Source organism: Mesoplodon densirostris, chromosome 19 (assembly GCF_025265405.1).
Source record: "Mesoplodon densirostris isolate mMesDen1 chromosome 19, mMesDen1 primary haplotype, whole genome shotgun sequence".
Taxonomy (NCBI): Eukaryota; Metazoa; Chordata; class Mammalia; order Artiodactyla; family Ziphiidae; genus Mesoplodon; species Mesoplodon densirostris.
The window spans coordinates 55,442,296-55,464,460 of NC_082679.1; positions in this window are offsets into that span (position 1 = coordinate 55,442,296).

Here is a 22,165-nt window from a genome sequence, read left to right on the forward strand (position 1 = left end):
GCTCCAAAGAAGAATCCTGATGTACACCTGCCCACTTAGAGCCTGAATCCCAACAATTCCCCAGCACACATGATAACTTTTCTGGACACAACTCTACCGTTCCACCCAAGGACCCCACCAGCTCATCCAACTGTTAATCCTATGACCCTTCCATCCAGACCACTAACATCTACGTGGAATGCAAAAAATCCTCCAGCTCATTTAAACTACTTGAAGTAGTCCAAGCAGTACTTCAGCCTGTCCTTTCACTGTAGGGTTATAATGTTTGGTTCCTTGATGTGGGAAATGGGGACAAGCTGGGGTGATTTTGTGAAAGTTCATTGAGTTGTACCCTTAAGTTTTGTTTACCTTCTATAAGTAACATATGCATTAATAAAATTTATGAAAATAAATCTCAGGATGACAAACTCCATCCTGATGAAAAATCCCCTTGATCCTCTGTATTCTTCATTTACCTTTTATCTCTTATTCATCCGGCAAACTCATGCCTGACCCTAATCCTTCTCATTCCAAAATTCCTGCCATCTTCTCACTCCATCCAAAGCAAAACACAGCCTGGACAAAGAAATAGATCCAGAGGGATCTGGAGTCAAACTCCACCTGACATGCCCTGAACCTTTCCTAGATGATTTGCTGAACCCAAGAATCATTGGGCAAGAGAAGGGAGGGTATTCTAGCTCCCAAAGAACAAAACTTTAAAAATTTTATCATAACACAAAGGAGAATATCTTTAGGACTTCAAGATACAAAAGGCATAAAATATGCAGGAAATTGTTAGTAAGTTTGACTACTTTTAAGTAAAACATGTTTCCAAAAATTAAATAAAGCACAGCCAACACTATGACAACACAGTAAGGTGCAGACACAAGTTAGAGTTGTAGAAGATATACGGCAGATATGAGTCTGAACAGTTCATATTTTGGGAACTGATTAAATGTCTCCTTTTAACATAATTTCACAACACCAAACTTTTCTAGAGTCCTTCAAAGACAGCACATTCTCTATTTTTTTTTGTTCTATTCACTTTTAGACTTTAGAATAAATTTAGATTTGCAGAAAAGATTCTAAGATGGTACACAGAATTGTTTACAGCCTTAACCTAGTTTGCCCTAAGGAGAATATCTTACATAACCAGGGTATATTTGTCAAAACTGAAAAATTAATATGGGCACAGTACTATTAACTAAATGACAGACTCTGTTCAGATTTCACCGGTTTCCCCACTAATGTCATTTTCTGTGCCAGAATCTAATCCAGAACATCACAGCATTTAATCACCATGTTTCCTTTGTCTCCTGATCTGCGGCAGTTTCTTAGTCCTTTTTTGTGCAACTTAGAAAATGTAAACAGTATTGATCACATATTTTGTACTATACCCCTCGATTTCTGTCTCCTGTATTCTCATTATTAGACTAGGGTTATGTTTTTTATGGGAGAAAAAATCCCCGATGAGCAAGTACCCTTCTCATGAAATCATAACAGGAGTACATTATATGCCCATGGTATCTCTGGTGATGTTAATCGTGATCATTTGGTTAAGGTGGTTTCTACCACATCTTCTCCACTGTAAAGCCACTTTTTCTCTTCCCTCTCCATACCCTATCTTTTTTTTTTTTTTTTTTTTTTTTGGCCGCACCGCAAGGCTTTTGGGATCTCAGTTCCCCAAACAGGAATTGAACCTGCGCCCTCAGCGGTGAAAGTGCAGAGTCCTAACCACTGGACTTCCAGGGAATTCCCTCCATACCCTAACATTTGGAAGTGAGCCAGAAGTCCAGCCTACACTCCAGGGAAGGGAAAGTAATTGGAATCAATTCAAATTGTTCTGTAAGGAAGATCGACCTCCTTTCCCCCCATCTATTTATGCATTCAGTGATTCATTCACATTATCACAGACCCGTGGATATTTAGTTTCTTGGGTTATATAATCCAGTACTAGTATTATCTATGTATTTGCTCAAATTGTTCGAGATTTGCCTATTGGGAGCAATTTCAGGTTGGCTCCTGTACCCATTTGCAAACCCCATATTTTTTAAAATCAGAGAATGGTATTTAAAAGCCAGTATCTGGAGGAGTAATGTCAGCGAAATGGCAGCTCTAAGCTCTTGTCTCCCCACAGTCACATCAAAAAACAGAAAATATCAGAACCAATTTTATCAGAACTCTCCAGAACAATCAACAATGTACAGCAACCAAGCCAATGCTGAATCAAGAAAAAAATGAATCTTCAAAATTGTAGGAAAGTTTTGTGGTTATTTTATTTGCCCTTATTCCACCCCTCTCCCCAGCCAAGCAGCAGTTTTAAAGCAGTAGCAACCTGCATTCCCTGAAAGGAACGCTGCTCCCTGGATCAGGAAGGAACTGAGTAGATCTTTTTTTCAAATTACTGTATATCTGTTCAGATCTGTCTGGGGGCTACCTATAAAACTAATAAAAGTTCCTCATCTCTGTTTCATCTAACTTGGAAGCCAGCACAGGACAACAGAGCAGAAAAGTAACAGGCATTCCTCAGAAACACTACAAGGCCTATTAACTACCCACAGATGCCTGGGGCAAAAATATTACCTTCAAAGCATTCAATAGATTGCTTAAGGCCAGAGAGCAAAATTTCAGAGCAAAATCTGAGAAGAGTTTCTCTGGGAAATCACGCATTCAAAAGCACTCACATAAACAGGGAAGTTAGAAGGTTATGCACAGGCCCAGGACAAGGCACGTGCTCAGAACAGACCTGAGAGGATCCTAAGTTTTCACCTGGGAATGATCCAGTGTAAGCATAGTTTATGTGGACCTGGTCAACTCAGAGTGAGCTGTATTTGGGCCAGGACTCTATTAATTACCTGGATTTCATATGATCCCAATCAAACTTGTTTCTCCGGATAGCAATGTGAACTCAGACCTGCGCCGAACAGTGATGGAAATGCTCAGTTAGACTCCTTGTCCCAGTATATAGTTACCAAAAGGTCCATAGTCCCATTGGAGGACCAGGAAAATGTGTACTGTGTGGTGTTATAGGGTCTTCCCTTCTGTGGACCAATGCTCTCCAGCATTTAGTGTGTTCCCAGTAAAGACAGTGGCTCAGGACTGGGGAAGTGTTCAGTTTGACAGCTTCCCTGAGCCTCCCATCCCTCTTTTACTTCATTTGATAGTACAGATTGAGAACTACCATGATGGTTGCCCATCTATTCTGCTTGAGGAGGACTCTCTTCTATTACTTATCTCGATGACTTTCAGCCATTCAGGCCCCTTTGTCTTCCATTCCCACCTTGTAGCTCACGAAGATAATTGTGTCACCAGGCTTTGGACGGTTAAGTCCTATACCTAGTACCTATATTCTTGGTTACCTACCATTTCCAATGCTATTAGCGATCTCAGATCTGAATAGTATTTCCTATCTTCAGTACTGAGCTTCAAGGGGAGCCACCAAAGAACTTTCTATAAGTCCAATGCCTTTCTCCCCAGTGCATTACTTACTGATGATATAAATGGTTATCTCATGGGCCCTCTTAAAGAACTGAGTTGTCTGATAGTTTTTCTGGTCTTACATAGTTTATCCACTCCAACACACCTACCTCTGTGGGTCTATGTTACCTATTTCTTCTGTCTGCTATGGCATTTCTGGTTTTTCTCCATCAAGTACTTTAGTTATCACACATTGCTAGGAGCCATCCTAGAGACAGGCTGACACCATCTAAAACAGTTCCTGCCTTGGTGTTAAATCCTGTATCCTTGGTGTTCTGATCCAAATGGAATCTTCAATACCACCTGGCCAGCAACTTCAGAGCCTGGTTCCACATCCACTCCATGGCTCTTGCCTGTACATGATATTTATGTACTGTCATTATACTGAGATATTGTCTCTATTTTCCTAGCAGGCTCAACGTGTCCCTCACTGGGATACATTATGACCTTTTCATAGGTATTGACTTAGTGGGAAGCCCTTGAAAGGCTCTGAGGTAGGAAAATATTTGGTAGAATGTGACAAAGAGTGCAGCACCAGGGAGAAATGGCTGATTCCAGGACAGAAGCAGGGACAATGCAAAATGATCCCAGGGCATCATCTTGTGCCACAAATCAAGGATGTATAGATTTTTCCAGCTTTACTGAGGTATAATTGATAAAACTGTATATATTTAAAGTAGTTAACATGATGGTTTGATATATGTATACATTGTGAAATGATGACCACAGTCAAGCTAAATTCATACACCTATCATCTCATATAGTTACATTTTCTTCAAAAAATTATTTCAGTGCTATGAGAACCCTTAATATACTCTCTTAGCAAGTCTCACGTATACAGTACAGTATCATTAACTATGGCACCATGCTGTACACTCAATCCCCAGAACTTATTTATCTTATAACTGAAAGTCTGTAACCCTTGAACCCACCTCTCCTCCATGTTCTCCACCCCTCGGTGACCATGGCCAAGAAGAAAGCACAATTTTTAAATAAATACATAAGAGTTACAGATATCCCAAAAGGAAACAAGAGTTGATCTCAAAGTGATCTCAATGGCTAAAGCTGGAATAATTTGCCCAAAATATATAGTGACAGTATAGGATTATGCCCAAAAAGAACAAAATAAATATCAATAACTATATGGATATAAATTAAAGATTGAATAAAGAAATAAATGAGGAAAAGAGGCAAATCCTTCCTACAGAAGTTTTCCAAATAACATACGCAGATACCCCTAGAGCAGTGGTCCACAATTTTTTGGCACCAGGGCCCGGTTTTGTGGGAGACAATTTTTCCACAGATGAGGAGTTGTGGGGAATAGATCAGGTGGTAATGCAAGCGATGGTTCAGGCGGCAATGCTAGCGATGGGGAGCGATGGGGAGCAGCAGATGAAGCTTCGCTCCCTTGACCGTCGCTCACCTCCTGCTGTGCGGCCTGGTTCCTAACAGGCCGCAGCCCACTACAGGGCCACAGCCTGGGGGTTGGGGACCACTGCCCTAGAGGACTTCACTTCCTTCTTTGAGCGCAGACTGGACTTAATGACTCACTCACTTCCAAAGAATAAAGTATGGAAAGGTAAAATTAGCAACCTTACAGGGGAGAAACCTGACAGACACCTTCAACCAAGTGATCAAGGTGAATATCACCAGTGATGATCCATACCGATATCATGTATCACCTGACATGATACAATGAGAAGGGGAATACACCTCTATGGTATTCTTCTTGAAAACCCATAACCCAAATTTAAACAAGAGAAAACACCAGACAGACAGCAATGAGGGACATTCTATGAAATACCTGACTAGTACTCTTCAAAACTCTCAAGGTCATGAAAAGCTAGGAAAGATTGAAAACTGCCACATATTGTAGAAGACTAATGGCACTTAAGGAGTCAATGTCATCTGTTATCCAGAATTTGACCAAGGAAGTGAAAAAGGATATGGGTGGCAAGACTGATTAAACATGAATAAAGTTTACAGTTTAGCTCATAATATTGTACCAATGTTAATTTCCCAGTTTTAACGAATGTACAATGGTTGCATACCATGTATTTTATGTACTTTCCCTGGGGAAACCGGGTGAAAGGAACTCTCCATACTAAATTTCCAAAATTAAAGTTCATTTAACAAGTTAAAATGTAAAAACAAAATTGTGAAAAGGCCCTTCCTAAGAATAAACAAAATAAAGCAAAGGAGTCTAGGGCAGGTGGAGTTGGTGACTTGTATTAAGTAACCTAAGAAGAATGATTCCAATTGATTTGTGAACCCATCATCAGCCTGTATTTCTCTCACAGATACGCCCAAAAGACGAAAATAAAATACAGTTGACTATTTATCTCCTAAGGAGCTGAGAGCCCTGCAGAAACTCTGTGGAGTGTCTCAGCCAAGAACGCCAAAGGGGCAGCACTTAGGAACAGTGGCCTAGGCTAGGTGTATGTCATCCACAGCATCTAGGTGTGAATATCTTTGTGCTTAACCTATTCTGAATTTGTTGAACTTCTTAAATGCACATATTAATACTTTTCCTCGAACTTGAGCTTTCAGCCATTAAATGTCTCTTTTTGACCCCTCCCTTCCTCCCTCCCTCCCGTCCTCCTTTCCTTCTTCCTTCCATCTCTCTCTGGGATTAACATTGCATGTTTAATGTAGTATGCTTAATGGTTTCCCAAGGGTCTCTTAAGATTCTCTCATTTTTCTTTGAATACATTCTTTTATGTCCATCAGTTGGACAATCTGTATTGATCTATCTTCAGTTTTGCGGATTTTTCCTTCCGCTAGCTCGTATCTGCTGTTGAACCTCTCCAGTGAATTACCCATACCAGTTATTGTACTTATTTAACTCCAGATATTCCTACTAGTTCATATGTATGATTTCAATGTATTTATTCATGTTATCAATTTTATGAGTCATGTAATTGTATTTTCTTTAATTCTTTAGTTTTTAAAGCATATTGATAATACCTGTTGTGAAGTCCTTTTCTACTAAGTCCAACATCTTAGCCCCCTCAGAGAAGATTTCTATTGACAGAATTTTTCTTCCTGTGTATAAGGCACACTTTCCTACTTCTTTGCATGCATTCTTGAAAAACTGGCATTTTAGATAGTATATTATACTAACTTTAGATTCTGTTGCTGCCTTGTGGGTGGTTGTAGTTGATGGATTTTTATCTGTCTGTGTAGTGACGTCCCTGGACTCATTCTGTAGCCTGCTTCTCCCTCAGTGTGTGTGTGGCTGCTGTCATCTTGTTGCCTAGAGCTTGAAATTCCTTTCCTACATCCTCACTGATTCCCTACAATAATAAGATGGCATTTTTTCCTATCCCAGCTAGAGAGTATGGGGAGCTTTATGGAAATGATGGAGCAGGAGAAAGGGATTCGCTAAATCTGTATTTGATGTCCTGGTAAACCCTTAAGAAATGTATGTATGAAAGGGGCTATAATCAACCAACACAGAAGAAGGTTTGAGAAGTGAATTACAATACAGAAAACCAAACAGGTTTCAAAATTGGCCTCTGGGTAGCACACATGTGAGGGAGACGAGAGTCACACTGCAAAGGCTTTGAAAGCTAAATTCATAGCTGAGCTACAGCCCATAAAAGCAGGCCAGAATATGCATTCCAAACCAAAACAGATTGATCACTTACTAAAATGGAAGATTTTCAAAGGAATCATGTACAAACAAACAAACTCATAGAAAGAGAGATCAGGTTACCTGAGGCAATCGTTGGGGGGAGGGGATATTGGAAGAAGCCTGTCAAAAGCACAAAATTCCAGTTATAAGATAAATATGTACCTGGGATGTAATGTACGATATGAACAAATATAATTACCACTATCATATACAGTGCTCATATATGTTATATATTAAAGTTGTTACAAGAGTAAACCTTAAGAGTTCTAATCACAAGGAAAAAAATCTTTTTCTATTTCTTTAATTTTGTCTATATAAAATGATGGATGTTCACTAAAGTTATTGTGGTAATCATTTCATGATGTATATAAGTCAAATCATTACGCTGTACATCTTAAATTTATACAGTGCTATATGTCAATTACATCTCAATACGACTGGAAGAAAAAAAAGCAAATGCAACACCATAAAATAAATAAATAAATAATAAATAAATAAATAAATAAAAGGAACCATGTCATATAATATTCAACAAGCCCAAGACACAGTCTAAAATAGCATAGTTGCATTCTCCCTTGTAGACCCATAGTTTGCCTTGCTGCTACTCCCAGCTAGAAATCTTCCCTAGTAATTCCTGCTGCATATATTCAGTTTTAATTTCTTGTGATTCAGAAAGGCTCATGGGAACAGAGGTCATAGCCCGGAGCCACCTCAGTGTGTGTAGATATCCACAGACAAGAACACGTTGTGGTTTACAAATAGTCTGTTCCAGAGACTCAGGGCACCCTGGGGCAGGTATAGAATGGACATGGCTGGTCAGTCCTGGGAGGCTCATGAAGACTAATGTGCAGGGAGTGGGACCTTTTGTCCTGGGAAGATGGGTTGGGTGCACTTTTGAGGAACGCATACCAAGGGTTAGGGGTAGGAGTCTGGACAATGGTCAACTTAGCCTAGATGAGGAACCAAGGTAAGTGCCTCCTGAGAAGTTCAACTTCTCCCGCGATGTCCACTTTTGGATGTAAATACAGTTATCCTCCTTAGAAGTTATACAAATGAACTCAAATACTCTCTCAATTGCCTTGATCATCTGTAATGAAAAATAGGAGTGCAGCATGGGCCTGAAGAGTATGGAAGTGTTTTAGTCAGCTTAAGCGGCTATAATAAAATAGCATAGACTGGGTGGCTTAAACAACAGACATTTATTTCTCACAGTTCTGCAGCCTGGGAAGTCCAAAACCAAGGTGATGACAGATTTGGTTTCTGGTGAGGGCCCACTTCCTGGTTTGCAGATCACTGCCTTCTTACTGTATTCTCGCATGGTGGAGAGCGAGCAAGCTCTCTGGTCTCTTCTTATAAGGCCACTAATTCCATGATGAAGACCCATCCTCATGGCTGTCTAATTAAGTATGCAGTGGTATCTCTTTGTGATTTTAATTTGCAGTTCTCCAATGACTAATTAGTTCAGCCCCCTTTTTTTTTTTTTTTTTGGCGGTACGCGGGCCTCTCACTGTTGTGGCCTCTCCCGTTGCGGAGCACAGGCTCCGGACACGCAGGCTCAGCGGCCATGACTCACGGGCCCAGCCGCTCCGTGGCATGTGGGATCTTCCCGGACCGGGGCATGAACCCGTGTCCCCTGCATCGGCAGGCAGACTCTCAACCACTGCGCCACCAGGGAAGCCCAGTTCAGCCCTTTTTATATGCTTATTTATCATTTGAAGAACTTCTTTTGTAAAGTAGTTGTTCAATTTTTTTGCCAATTTTGTATCTGGTTATTCATATTCTTGTTGAAATATGAGAGTTCTTTATGTATTCAAGATACAGTCCTTTATTAGCTATGTGATTTTCCCCTAATCTGTGGCTTGGCTTTTATTCTTTTAACAACACCTTTCAAATAGCATAATTTAAAGTTTAATGAAGTCCAGTGTTTCAAAAGGTTCTTTTTTCAGCTTTGGTGACTGTGCTCCAGGGTGATTTGTGAGACTATGATCAAAATGAAAATCAGAACCACAGATATCTCAAGACTCGAGTGTAGGAGGGTATGCCTCTCAGGTTACTTACTTGGCTCTTGGCAGAACTCAGTTTTTTGCCTTGAGACACTCTTCACCTGCCTCATGACATGGCAGCTGGTTTCCCCTAGAGAAGGAAGAAGCAAGAGAGATAAGGGAGATCAAGAGTTTGCCCAAGAAGGAAGATGCAGTCTTTATAACCTAATCAGCAAATGGCATCCCATTACTCTGCAACATTCTATGCCTCAGAACTGTGTCATTAAATCGAGTGCACACTCAGATGGAAGGGTTTACACACAAGTATGAGCAACAAGAGGCAGGAATAATCAAAGGATATCTTAGAGGCCATTTACTACATTTCACCATCTGGCACCTAAAATTCATAACACTTCTACAGGCAAAATACTCTCATCCCCTCCCAAGGACTCCCAAATTCCCGTTAAAATATAAGCTAAAAAATCCGGAATCTTATCATCTAGATCTGGTCCAGATATGGGTGAAACACCTCTGGTGTATTACCTTTTGCAAATTACTAGGATCATCCCATTTCATGGAAGGGAACAGAGATCTCAAGTACTTATATGTAGCCATACATTAGGCCCTGGGAAGGCCCTGGCTAGATCTTGTGGAAGGTCACACAAAGATCTGAGGCCAGTTATGAAGCTCCCAGGTCCTAGACTGGGCTAATTATATGTAACATTAATGGCTTCATCTTCAGCCTAAGAATGTCCAAGACATGTCAGGCCCTAAGTGGAAGGAGATGCACAGGTCAATAATCAATGCTCGTGGCCCCCACCCCAATCTACAGGGCTGGCCATGCCCAAGCCATTACTAAGGCCAGCCCATGCCTCGTTATGGGATGGGGAGAGAAGCAGGCTTCCTCTTATCTGAGTCTTTGAGGCCTCAACCAGCTCATCTGGTCTGCACTAGAGCTTGTTGACTTCCTAAAAGGTCTCAGGTCCGCTTGACTCCTGGAGACCCTACGTGCAGCAATCATAGGAGGGCACAAGTCAAGCAAGGAAATGTGCAGGGCACATCAAGGACTTAGTGAGAGGGCAATTACGGGTCAGAAAGCAGTCACCATGCCTTCATAAACTCTGGACACACACTGGTCTGTAACCAGACCATCAGCTCCGTCCCAGTCCTGGCAAGGCCCAGGGCCAAGCAGGTGTTTGGCTAGAGGACACAGGCAGGTCAGGCACTGGTGGCCCTGGTCTCCTCCAGGGCCCTCCTCTTGGACTGTGACCACAGGTCATAACCATTCTCCAAGATCTTCTCTGTACACAGCAGGAGATCACTCACTTCACAATGAAATCCATTTGATCAGGCACGGCTCTGGACCTCTCAAAGTCCCCAGGGTATTGTGGAGGAGACAGGGTTTGGCAGGACGGGCCTTGACTAGCTCATCTAGTCTGCCATGATGACGCCTGAACTCCCAATGTGAGTGCCTCCTGCCTCGAGCCGTGTAGTCCCCCAAAGACCCTCTGAGAACAGGAGACCAGGAAGAGGGATATAGGGCCACTGGGATTCAGAGGAAAACCAGATTGTAGATAGGAGGTCACAGGCAGCACAGGAACCTCTCCCCATGCACCATGCCCTTTTCCACAGACCTGTCCATTACCCCATGAGCCACAGACCTGTCCCTGCCTTGGACTGGGAGCCAGGCTGACAGGCTCATCAGAGAAAAAGGGTCAAGCTGCCAATGGCATCCATGAGGCACGACCCTACTCTTTAAACTACACCCACATCTCAAGACCATCTCCTGGGCATGTCTAAGACCTTGTGGGATCTACCAGTCAAATGTAACACTCAACCCTCCAAACAGGCCAGATGTTCTCCCTGTCTCCCTATCCCAGATGACTCATGGCTTCCATGATCTTTAAGAGAGGTTCACAAGATGAAAGAAGTTTTCTTACCCCCAGAACACTGTGGATCTAGCACCCTCTCTAGCTTCAGGCTTTATACTCTGTGGGGTAAAGACGCAGACTATACTTGTGATTGAGGGAAAAACAGCGCCAGGAGTGTGACTTGCAGGTGAGGAAGAATTCAAATAGCAAAGTGCACAGAATGAAGAGGCACAGAGGAGATGACAATTTGGGTATACTTACTTATTCTATTATACTGATGTGTGAACATCGTGAGTGTACAACTCCGTGAACTGTTACAAAACAAAACAAGTGCCCACATGCAGGTAAGAATTCATGTGCTTAGTGAGCTTTGAGGGCTTGGAGGAGGGGTGATGGGATTAGCAAGAATGGTGTGTTTGGGGGCTTCCCTGGTGGCGCAGTGGTTGAGAGTCCGCCTGCCGATGCAGGGGACACGGCTTCGTGCCCCGGTCCGGGAAGATCCCACATGCCGCGGAGCGGCTGGGCCCGTGAGCCATGGCCGCTGAGCCTGTGCGTCCGGAGCCTGTGCTCTGCAACGGGAGAGGCCACAGCAGTGAGGGGCCCGTGTACCGAAAAGAAAAAGAAAGAAAAAAAAAAAAAACCAATGGTGTGTTTGGAATGACTGGTGAGCCTGGCAGTCTTAAGGTGGTTGGGAACATTGCCAGGCTTGGGGAGATTTACGAGCTTAGAGATTAAGACAACTAACCAACTGCGTGAGGTGTAGTGAAAGGCAAGAGGCTCTTATTTATGTAGTTTCGTTGACAGTGAGCAGAGAGGGTATCAGGAACCGGTCACCAGCAAGTGGATTGAACCCAATGTTTTCATGCAAATGGGGCTTCTTCATGGGACAGGAATTCAGGAAAGCAGCAACCCATGTCTGTTTTGAAATCTATCTACAGAGTTCAAAGTACAGCAAAGTCGGTCCCCGTCGGCTCTCCATTACGGCAGTCTACCCCAATTAGAGAAGAGAAGTGAATCAAATATTTGAGAAGAGGAAACGGAGTCTTGGTGAAGCCACGGAGCAGAGAGATGGAGACAGGCTGAGAGTGAGCGGGAAGAGAACGGGGAGAAAAAACAGAGACCAGATCCCACAGAGAACAGCATCGGGATCAGAAAGTAGGGAGAGAGGGATCGGGGAACGTGGTAAAGGAGTTGGGAACAGGGACAGGCATTGGGGAGGAGGAGGGAGAGCAGGGTCAGTGAGTGAAGGCAGCGAAGGAGAAGAAAAAGCAGAGAACAAGGAACACGGAGAAGCAGGAGGGAACATGGAGGGAAAACAAGCCATAGTCCTGGAGCTGCAGGCTCAGCTGCTTGTGGTGCCGTTTCATCCCACCTGTTGTGTACCAGGAAACCTGGTTTTGCTCAAAACGCTGCACCATCCAGGAATCCAAAGGGCAAATATTGTGACTCAGATAACCTGTTATACAGATAACTTTGAGGGAACACACGGTACAACATTACAGCCAGAACGATGTGTCCAGATAGCTCCATAAAAGGACACAGTGTGGTTCACAAGGGTCAGTTCCAGAAGCTCAGAGGACGCTGAGGCAGGTAAAGAATCCTCTAGGACTCCTCGTTCTGCAGCAGTGTCCTGGAGACAACTCAGAGGGCAGAAGACCTTACGTGAGAGGCTCTGTGTGGCCAGGTCCATGTCTGAGACCCAGCTACCGGGAATCATGCGGGGCAAGGAGACTGGCGTGGGTCACGAAGCCCACATGAGGCAATCTTTGCTTGGGACTCCAGCCTCATGGCTGGTCTCAAGCAGAATCAATGGCGTAGCTAATTAGAAGACAGCAAATGTCCTCCCGAAGCTTTTGGTCATCTACGGCAAGAAAAGGAATGAAATGGGACAGAAGCGTTTCTGTGGGATGAAGGGCCAGAGTCTTGTTCTTTCAACAGGACCTGTTGGAAGCCTGAGACCCACCCGGCTCCCTCAGCTACAGGAGACTGGGGCGGGGGGCGGGGTGGGGGGTGAAGGGTTCCGGGGCTACAAGTAGGAGGAAACATGGAAGGATATACCTGCCTAACGCTGAACTCATGAAGTGTGTATTATCAGTAACCTTGCTGACCACCACCACCACTACTATGTCAATATAATGTGGATGACGCACAGACACTACAGGCTTGTGACAAGTTTCCACAAGGCACAGCATCAAAGAGAATGGAGCCAGACCCCTAGGATGAAATCCAGGATGTTTCCTTCCTGACGTTTATCCCTCGGCTTTAGGTCACGTGCCCCGGCTGTACGTCACGTGCCCAGCCTTACCTCAGGTTCCCGGCTTTATAGCTGGTGCCACAGCTTTATTTCACGTTCCCTCTTTATGTCTGGTCCTCGGGCTGAACGTCATGTGCCCAGCTTTTGTAACGTAACTGGAACTAAACACAAGGGTCCGCAGACTTTACCTCAGTTTCCCGGCGTTTACGTCACCTGACCCTGCTTTATGACACTTTACCCTGCTCTACGTCAGTTGACAATGCTTTACGGCACTACCAGGCTTTGTTTACATTAATTTCCCAGGCTTTACGTTACCTTACCCTGTTTTAGGTCGCTTGACGATGCTTTACGGCACTTCCAGGCTTTACATCAGCTGACTTTGCTTTACCTCACCTGACCCTGCTTTATGGCATTTCTCCTTCCTGGCGTGACCTCAGGTTTTCAGGCGGCTTTTCGTCAGGTGATCTGGCTTTACCCGTCTTATCCTGGTTTAACTTTCCTAACCCTGCTTTTCGTCAAGAGCCTGGCTTTCTGTAACGTGCCCGGCCTTACATCAGGCCCTGTAACAGGGAAGAACTAATCTAGTTTCGTATTACATCTTTCTTTTATTTTAACTTTTGTTTTCAATTTTTACTACAAGATAATCACTAAAGGAATGTTGCCTATAGCTTAAAATATACAGAATGGCCAGTCTTCTCTGAGAGCCCTGCGGCACCCCCAGCCCCATGCCTGAATGTTAAACTAAAATACCTTTGTTCAGCTCAGAGGAAACATCCTGACCCAGCCCACCTGTGAATGGCTGCAGGCAACAAGAAATTAACACATCCCCTCCGGGAGTCTGGATGAAGCCGGGAGATGTTTGCAACAACTCATGGCCTTTTTACTTTACCTCCTCACCTCCCCCTTTATGTGTTCTCTAAAAGAAACTAGCATCCAGACCCTAGTAAGATGCTTCTCTAGGACACTGGTCCGCCATTTTCTCGGACTCCCGGCATTCCAGACAAAGTGGTCATTCCATGCCCCAACACCTTCGCTCCCGATTTATTGGCCTGTCATGCAGCAAGGAGAATGAGCTTGGACTCGATAACAAGCCTAGAACTAAGAAAGAGACGACATTCTATTGTAATAGTGTGTGGCCACAATATATGTTAGGATCAGAAGAGCGATGGCCCCTGAATAACTCACTCAATTATTATACGATCTTGCAGTTAGAACTGTTTTGTGAAAGAGCAGGGGAAACTGACAAGATCCTACACACTGAAGCATTTATACTATTACATCAGGAGGAAAAAGAGTCAGAGGGCTAACGCCTTATGGTGCCTCGGTCTGAAAGGAAACCCAAGGGAAAATCTGTTCTACAAGAGGGAGAGAGAGGAAATGAGAGCGGGGACATGTTATGTCAAAATTACCCCGGGACTTCCCTGGTGGCGCAGTGCTTGAGGGTCCACCTGCCGATGCAGGGGACTCCGGTTCGTGCCCCGGTCCGGGAGGATCCCACATGCCGCGGAGCGGCTGGGCCCGTGAGCCATGGCCGCTGAGCCTGCGCGTCCGGAGCCTGTGCTCTGCAGCAGTGAGAGGCCCGCGTACGGCAAAAAAAAAAAAAAAAACTTACCCCGCAACTCTAGCCTATCCGCTTCCCCCACCGGCAGAGACGACTGTACCAGCAGCTGTGCCGACCGTCCCCATGCCGCCAATATATTCACCCCTTTTACCGCCTCCTGTTTCCCCTACTTATGGGGATCAAGTAGACGTTTCTATGTTAACCGCTGGGGCACGGATACCTGGTTTGGTATCACTATTTAAAACCCAACAGCGCACTCAGTTTGGACCTGGAGCCACTTCCGGAGCTGAGAAATTTACCTTGTGCTGATATCCCATAGAAGGCTTTAATGCAAATGGCCACCAGCTAGGTTTCTATGGATGCACAATCCATTCTCAACTTCATATTTGCTTAACTGGAAAGACCATAACCCTGCTTACCGAGAGGACCCCCTCTGCATGACTGAACTTTTTATATCTGTCTTTGCCACTCAACATCCCACTTGGGCGGACATTCACACTCATGAATAGGATGCTTACTGGGGATGAAAGGAGGATGGTTGTTGACAAGGCTAGAGAGGAAGCACACCAGCTCCATCTAGCGGATCCAGGTGAAGCTCCAGAAGCAAATCTGGCAGTCCTATTGCTGAACCTAATGGGGATCCTAAAAATGGACGTATGCCACACCTAGAACATTATATCAATAGAAAGTGTGGCGGGTCTTCAAAGGGGGTACCTAGGCAAAACAGCTTAAACAAAATTCAGGAGATAGAACAAAAACCCAATGAGAATCCATCAGAGTTTATAGAATTTATCAAGCTCATAGGCGCTACAGGAATGCAGATCCTGAGGCCCCTGAGAATATAAGGAGGGCAAATATGACCTTCATTGGGCAAAGCGCCCCAGATGTAAGAAGAAAATTACAAAAGTTAGATGGTGCATTTGGAGTGGACCCTTCTCAATTGGTAGGTGTTGCTTTTAACGTGTTCAACAACAGGGAATGACGACATAAGAACGAAGATGCAAAACAGAACACCACTTTTCTGGCAGCAGCACTGGATTCCCAGAAGGTGAGTAACCCAAAGAGAGGTAAGCCACCACTGGGGAAAGAACAATGCGCTTACTGTAAGGAGGAAGGGCACTGGAAGAAAGATTGCCCTAGGCTAAAACATAGGAACAAAAACCGATAAAAGGAAGCAGGGAGCCTCTCTTGTATGGTAGAAAGAGAGGAAAGCTCATGATAAATGAAAAGGCCCGGGGGCTCCCTTGAACTTGAGGCATCAAATTCCAATCTCCCCACAGGAGTCCCGGGCAACTTTGACAGAACAAGTTAACTTTGCAGAACAAGTTAATTGACTTTCTAATAGACATGGGTGCAACATAGTCTGTGGTGAACACCAAGGTGGCACAGAAAACATCTCAATCCATCCTGGTCATGGGAGTCTCTGGAGAAGTACAAAATCATTTGTTCTTGCAACCTCTAGAATGTCAACTAGGGGACCTCACCCTGAAACACATTTTCTTATATATGCCAGAGTGTCCAATCCCTCTTTTGGGACAGGACCTCCTTTGTACATTAAAAGCTCAAGTTACCTTTTTGACAGAATAGCTTGACAGCAGGGACCCACTAGAGTATGCTTTGAGCCTACAGATGGGGCTCGTGGAAACCCCAGAAAAGGAGACACAGCTCTTTTCCCCCGAAGTTGACGAAAACGTAAGGCCAGAAGTGTAGGCTGACAGCACCCCAGGGAAAGCCCAAAATGCATGGCCAGTATGAATCCCATTATACAGGAATGCTGGGGGCTTCCCTGGTGGCGCAGTGGTTGAGAGTCCGCCTGCCGATGCAGGGGACGCGGGTTCGTGCCCCGGTCTGGGAAGATCCCACATGCCGCGGAGTGGCTAGGCCCGTGAGCCATGGCCACTGAGCCTGTGCGTCCGGAGCCTGTGCTCCGCAACAGGAGAGGCCACAACAGTGAGAGGCCTGCGTACCGAAAAAAAAAAAAAAAGGAATGCTGGGACACCTCATCTAAAACAAAGGCCCAAAAGGGAAATCAGCCAATTCTCGAAAAGGTTTTGAAAACAGGACTGATTAAACCTTGCAAGTCCCTAAACAACACCCCTATTCTCCCGGTCAAAGCCAAACTCAGCAGAATATTGCTTTGTCCAAGACTTGAGGCCTATTCATGAAATAGTCCAAGCTTTGCACCCTGTGGTACCTAATCCATACACTGTGCTCACAACTATTGCTGGAGAATACGGCTGGTTCTCGGTTTGGGACTTGAAAGATGCTTTTTTCTGCATCCCTATTGCAGAAGAATCACAGCAGCTATTTGCTTTTACGTGGCAGGACCCAGAAACACAGGTAGTCCAACAGTATTGGATTGTCCTGCCGCAAGGATTTAAGAATTCCCCTACTGTAAGCTGCTCTTTGCAGGAAACCGCGCTCAGCAGGAAGCCCCTTTCCTTGTCACTTTAGCAAGGCTATATTGTAACTAACTTTTAAACCAAGCAGCCCCATGCTCTACTCATATCTGACCCAAGCACACCTTTCAAATCTTTTAATCACACAATACCTTACCTAACTTGTTGGTTCTTTCCATAGATCAAAGCAGTAACAATGAAGAATAAGTAACAGATCACCAGATCTCTTCCCTAGCTTCCCTTTCAGTAATCTCTGGAACAAACTGTGTGAGCAAACTCTGTGAACAAGATAATGTCTAGAGGAAGATCAGGAGGAATCGACAAGCCTGCACACAGTGGGGGGTGGCGCTGACTCTGACCCTCATCTCAGTGATTAACTGAGATTCCTTCTCTGTTTCCCTTTCAAAACTTTGATGCCTGAGCAGAATCTTTGGAGGTGGTTTTGGGCTGAGGCCACCATCTTCCCAGATTGCTGGCATTCTGATTAAAGGCACCTTTTCTTTCTACCGACATTTGTGAGTATTGATTTTGTAAGCGGCAAGCAGCAGGACCTGATTCATTCGGTAACACTACTTTGTTTGGGGAAATGTTGGCTAGGGACCTCAGAAACTTAATATTGGATGAAGGACTCTAACTCCAATATGTGGACAATTTGCTCATAGCAAGTCCTACATATGATAAATGTCTATAAAATACCATCAGAACCCTGAACTATTTGGCCAATTGTGGATATAAGGTCTCCCAGAAAGAGGCCCAGATATGTAAGCAAGTCACCTATCTGGGCTCTTTCCTCTCCCAAGGACAGCAGGATCTTTTGCCTGATAGAAAACAGGCAATTGAAGGCTTGGGAATACCTAAGACCCACAGGCAACTGAGAGGGTTCCTGGGAATGGCAGGGTTCTGTCAGATTTGGATCCCACAGGAAAACCCCTCTATGAGGCTTTAAAGGGACATGATCTTGAACCCTTTACTTGGACTAAAGAGTGCCAAACAGCCTTTGAAACAATAAAAACAAAGTTAGTCTCAGCCCCGACTTTGGGATTGCCAGACTGAAAGAAACCTTTCAAATTGTATGTCCATGAAAGACAAGGCATAAGTCTTGGGGTGTTAATTCAAGCTCTGGGGAATATCCCCCCACCCACTGCCTACTTCTCAAAACAACTAGAAGAGACTGTTAAGGAATGGCCACCTTGCCTTCGAGCTGTAGCCACTACATGTGACAGACTTCAGGAAGCTGAGAAGTTTACCCTGGGGCAACCCACCACTGTGTATGTCCCTCCCATGTCCTTTCTTTACTGGAACAAAAAGGGGGCTATTGGCTGAGTTCTGGGAGAATGGGAAAGTACCAAGCCATTCTCTTAGACAATTCCAATGTAAGAATTCAGGTCACTTCAGCCCACTTCAGCCCTAAATCCAGCCACATTGCTCCCAATTGATGCTGCACAATCCCCAGAGCACAACTGCCTACACTTCACTGAGCTAGTGTACTCTAGCAGACCAGACTTAACGGACCAACCCTCAGCTGAGCCAGATATGGAACTGTTCACCGATGGAAGCGGCTGCATGGACCAACACGCTGGGCATGTGGTGGTAAACCTTAAAAAGATTGTTGAAGCAAAAGCCCTGCCCCGCAGGGAGCTCAGCTCAGAAGGTGGAAATCATTGCACTGACAAGAGCCCTACTCCCACTGAAGGCAAGGGAGTAACTATATACACAGACTCTTTGCTATGTGTTCTCCGTGGCGCATGCTCACGGGGCGACCTGGAAGGAAAAGGGGCTCCTCATTTCGAACGATAAAGACATAAAACATTCTTCTGAAATCCTATCTCTATTGATAGAGACAGAGTAAAGGGACAAAGTAGGTAATTAAATAGTTAATCCTACTAGGGTCTTGTAGGTAAAGAAAAAGGGGTGGGAGACCCCTGTAAGTTAATGATCACTCAAGAAAGCAGGTTTGCTTAACCACAAAAAACAAGCAGGCTTGCTTAGCAATAAAACCATGGAACAGAAGCATGAGACATGCCCCAAAACAATAAAACAATGGTGGCAAGAGACCCACATCCTGCCCAGTGAGCTCAGTAAGTTAATGACCCCTAGGACATGCTCTCTGCACACATAAAAAACAATAATTTATGGAAAGGTGACATTTCAAAGTGAAAGACCCTCATTGTACCAGGAGCTGAAATCATTTTCCCATAGGACCGTGACAGTCCTGGCTTGACCATGTAGGGACAAGAAAACTCCCCTGCCCAACCTGGAGGATGACCTGATAATGGAACTGTGATGTCTACTCAAGAATGAGGAAGAAGGTGGCCTTCTCCCCCCACCACTTTTCCTCTGATTATAAAACTGTAGCCCACTGAGTTCTCAGGGTGCAGCACCCTCTCACCCACCCACTTGTAAGCCTCACAAGTGTCCTATTCTAATAAATCACTTCTTATCTATCACTTTGCCTCGCGCTTAATTCTTTCTGTGCTGAGACATAAAGAACCGGAGCTCCTTGGAGCCCCCCGAAATGCCACCTAGTGGTTTCACTGTTAGAAGCAGTCCATAAGCCCTCCCACTTGGCCATAATGCACTGGCCAGGCCACCAAAAGGGAGAAACTCATATAATAGAGGGCAACTGGTTAGCTGACCAAGCTGCAAAGAAGGGAGCAAAGAAGGCAACAATCAAGCCATGATAGGATCACTTCTCCCACAGATTGACTTGTCAAAATACCAGGCAGTGTATTCAGAAAAGGACAAGGAGAGGGCCGAAGAGTGGGGTTTCACTCTTGACCACACATCACCTGGCTGGGAACGTAGTGCACAAGGAATTGTTTTGATTCCTGAGATACTCCTGGACACTGTGCTGTAGCACATTCATAATAGTACCCATCACGGGAGAGATGCCACCTTACGATGGATTCAAAAGTATATGATGGGGCCTAACCTACAAAAAACCATCCAGTGAGTCACTCAGAATTGCATGATTTAAGCTAAAAATAATCCAAAGACTGCTGTCAGGGCTCCCCAGATGGGGACCCAACACAGAGGAACCTGCCCCACTGAGGACAGGCAAATAAAGTTGACGCAAATGCCTTGAGCTGCAGGAAATTTCAGATATCTGCTAGTGTTTGTGGACACTTTTTCAGGATGGGCGGAAGCATAACCCACCAGGACAGGAAAAGTCTCTGAAGTGGTTCAAGCCCTCCTTAAGGAAATTATCCCTGGGTTTGGACTGCCTAGCACCCTTCAAAGTGATAAAAGGCTTGCTTTGGTCTCTAGCATAATCCAACAAATAGACGTCTAAAGCACTACAAGTTAATGAGCAGTTACATTCATCCTGGGACCACAATCAACAGGAAAAAAATGAGAAAATGAATCATACATTAAAAAGAAGCACTGCTAAAATAGGTCAAGAGAATAATTTAACTGGGGATAAGGCTCTGCCAACTGCCCTGCTATGGATCAGAGTGGCTCCCAGAAGCAGGCTTAAATTAAGCCCCTTTGAAATATTTTATGGTAGGCCATTACAGGTGTCTACCTGGACCAGGGAATCCGTAAACGCTCTGAAAGATCTAGCTGTTGCTAATTAGGTTAAAATTTGGGGCACTATACTGACCTCTCTTCATGAGTTTGCCTCCCACAGGTCTGCCTATCCAACTGAAGTAGCCTTACATCCTTTCCAACCCAGAGACTGAGTCTTCCTTAAAACCTGGAGAGAACAAGGGCCTGAAGCTCAGCTGACTGCAAGGTGGACAGGACCACATGTGGTATTACTTACCATGCACTCATCTGTCAAGTTAGCTGAAGAAAAGCCATGGATTTACTCAGATTAAAGTAGCACCACTGTCATCAGAAAGTGGCCCAACTCCCAAAAGGCCTAAGAGCAATGGGTTTGTGAACCCTTAGAAGACTTAAGATTGCTCTTCAAAAAAGATAAATATTGAGATTGCAATTTCATTATAGCTGGAGAAGGGTGGGTCAACCTACTTGTTTAATCGTGTTCAACTGAACAACACAGCAATCTAGTGTAATTATGACACAGTCGGAAAGTTAAAATTAATAGATATGTATAGAAACTGGAACCAAAACCCCCAAGTCCAATTACAAATTAGACAACAGAAGGACTGAGGGATTTCATCAGGTTCAAGTAATTGAGAATTGTCCTATCTACCAAAGATTCTAAGGACTATTCTTAGACTAGAATAGAATATTCTTATCAGCCCAAGGCTGATCAATTCCATTCTACAATCACCCACATCACCCCTATTTAGCAGGAAGTAGCCAGAGGGGTCATTGCCCCTTTTCCCATAAGATTGTGGAATGGACATTGACAGCGGGGAATTGTAATAGGGAATAACAAATCTGACTCCATATTAGATCTGTTTCTTTTACTTTAACCTTTGATTTCTTTTGCTTTTGTTACAAGTTAATCACTAAAAGGATGTTGCCTATAGCATGAAGCATACATAATGGCCCGTCTCAAGTAACCCTGACCCCTCAGCCTGAATGTTAAACTAAAATACCTTTGTTCAGCTCACAGGGAAACATCCTGACCCAAGCCACCTGTGAATGACTGCAGGAAAGAAGAAATTAACATATCCCCTCCTTGAGTCTGGTGAAACCAGAAGATATTTGCAAAACGTATGGGCTTTTTACTTTACCTCCTCACTTGCCCCCTCTCTGTTCTATAAAAGAAACTAGCATCCAGGGCTTCCCTGGTGGCGCAGTGGTTAAGAATCCGCCTGCCAATGCAGGGGACACGGGTTCAAGCCCTGGTCTGGGAAGATCCCACATGCCGCAGAGCAACTAAGCCCATGCACCACAACTACTGAGCCTGCGCTCTAGAGCCCGTGAGCCTCAACTACTGAAGCCCGCACGCCTAGAGCCCATGCTCCGCAACAAGAGAAGCCACTGCAATGAGAAGCCCAAGCACCGCAAGGAAAAGTAGCCCCCGCTCGCCACAACTAGAGAAAGCCCGTGAGCAGCAACAAAGACCCAACTCAGCCAAAAATAAATA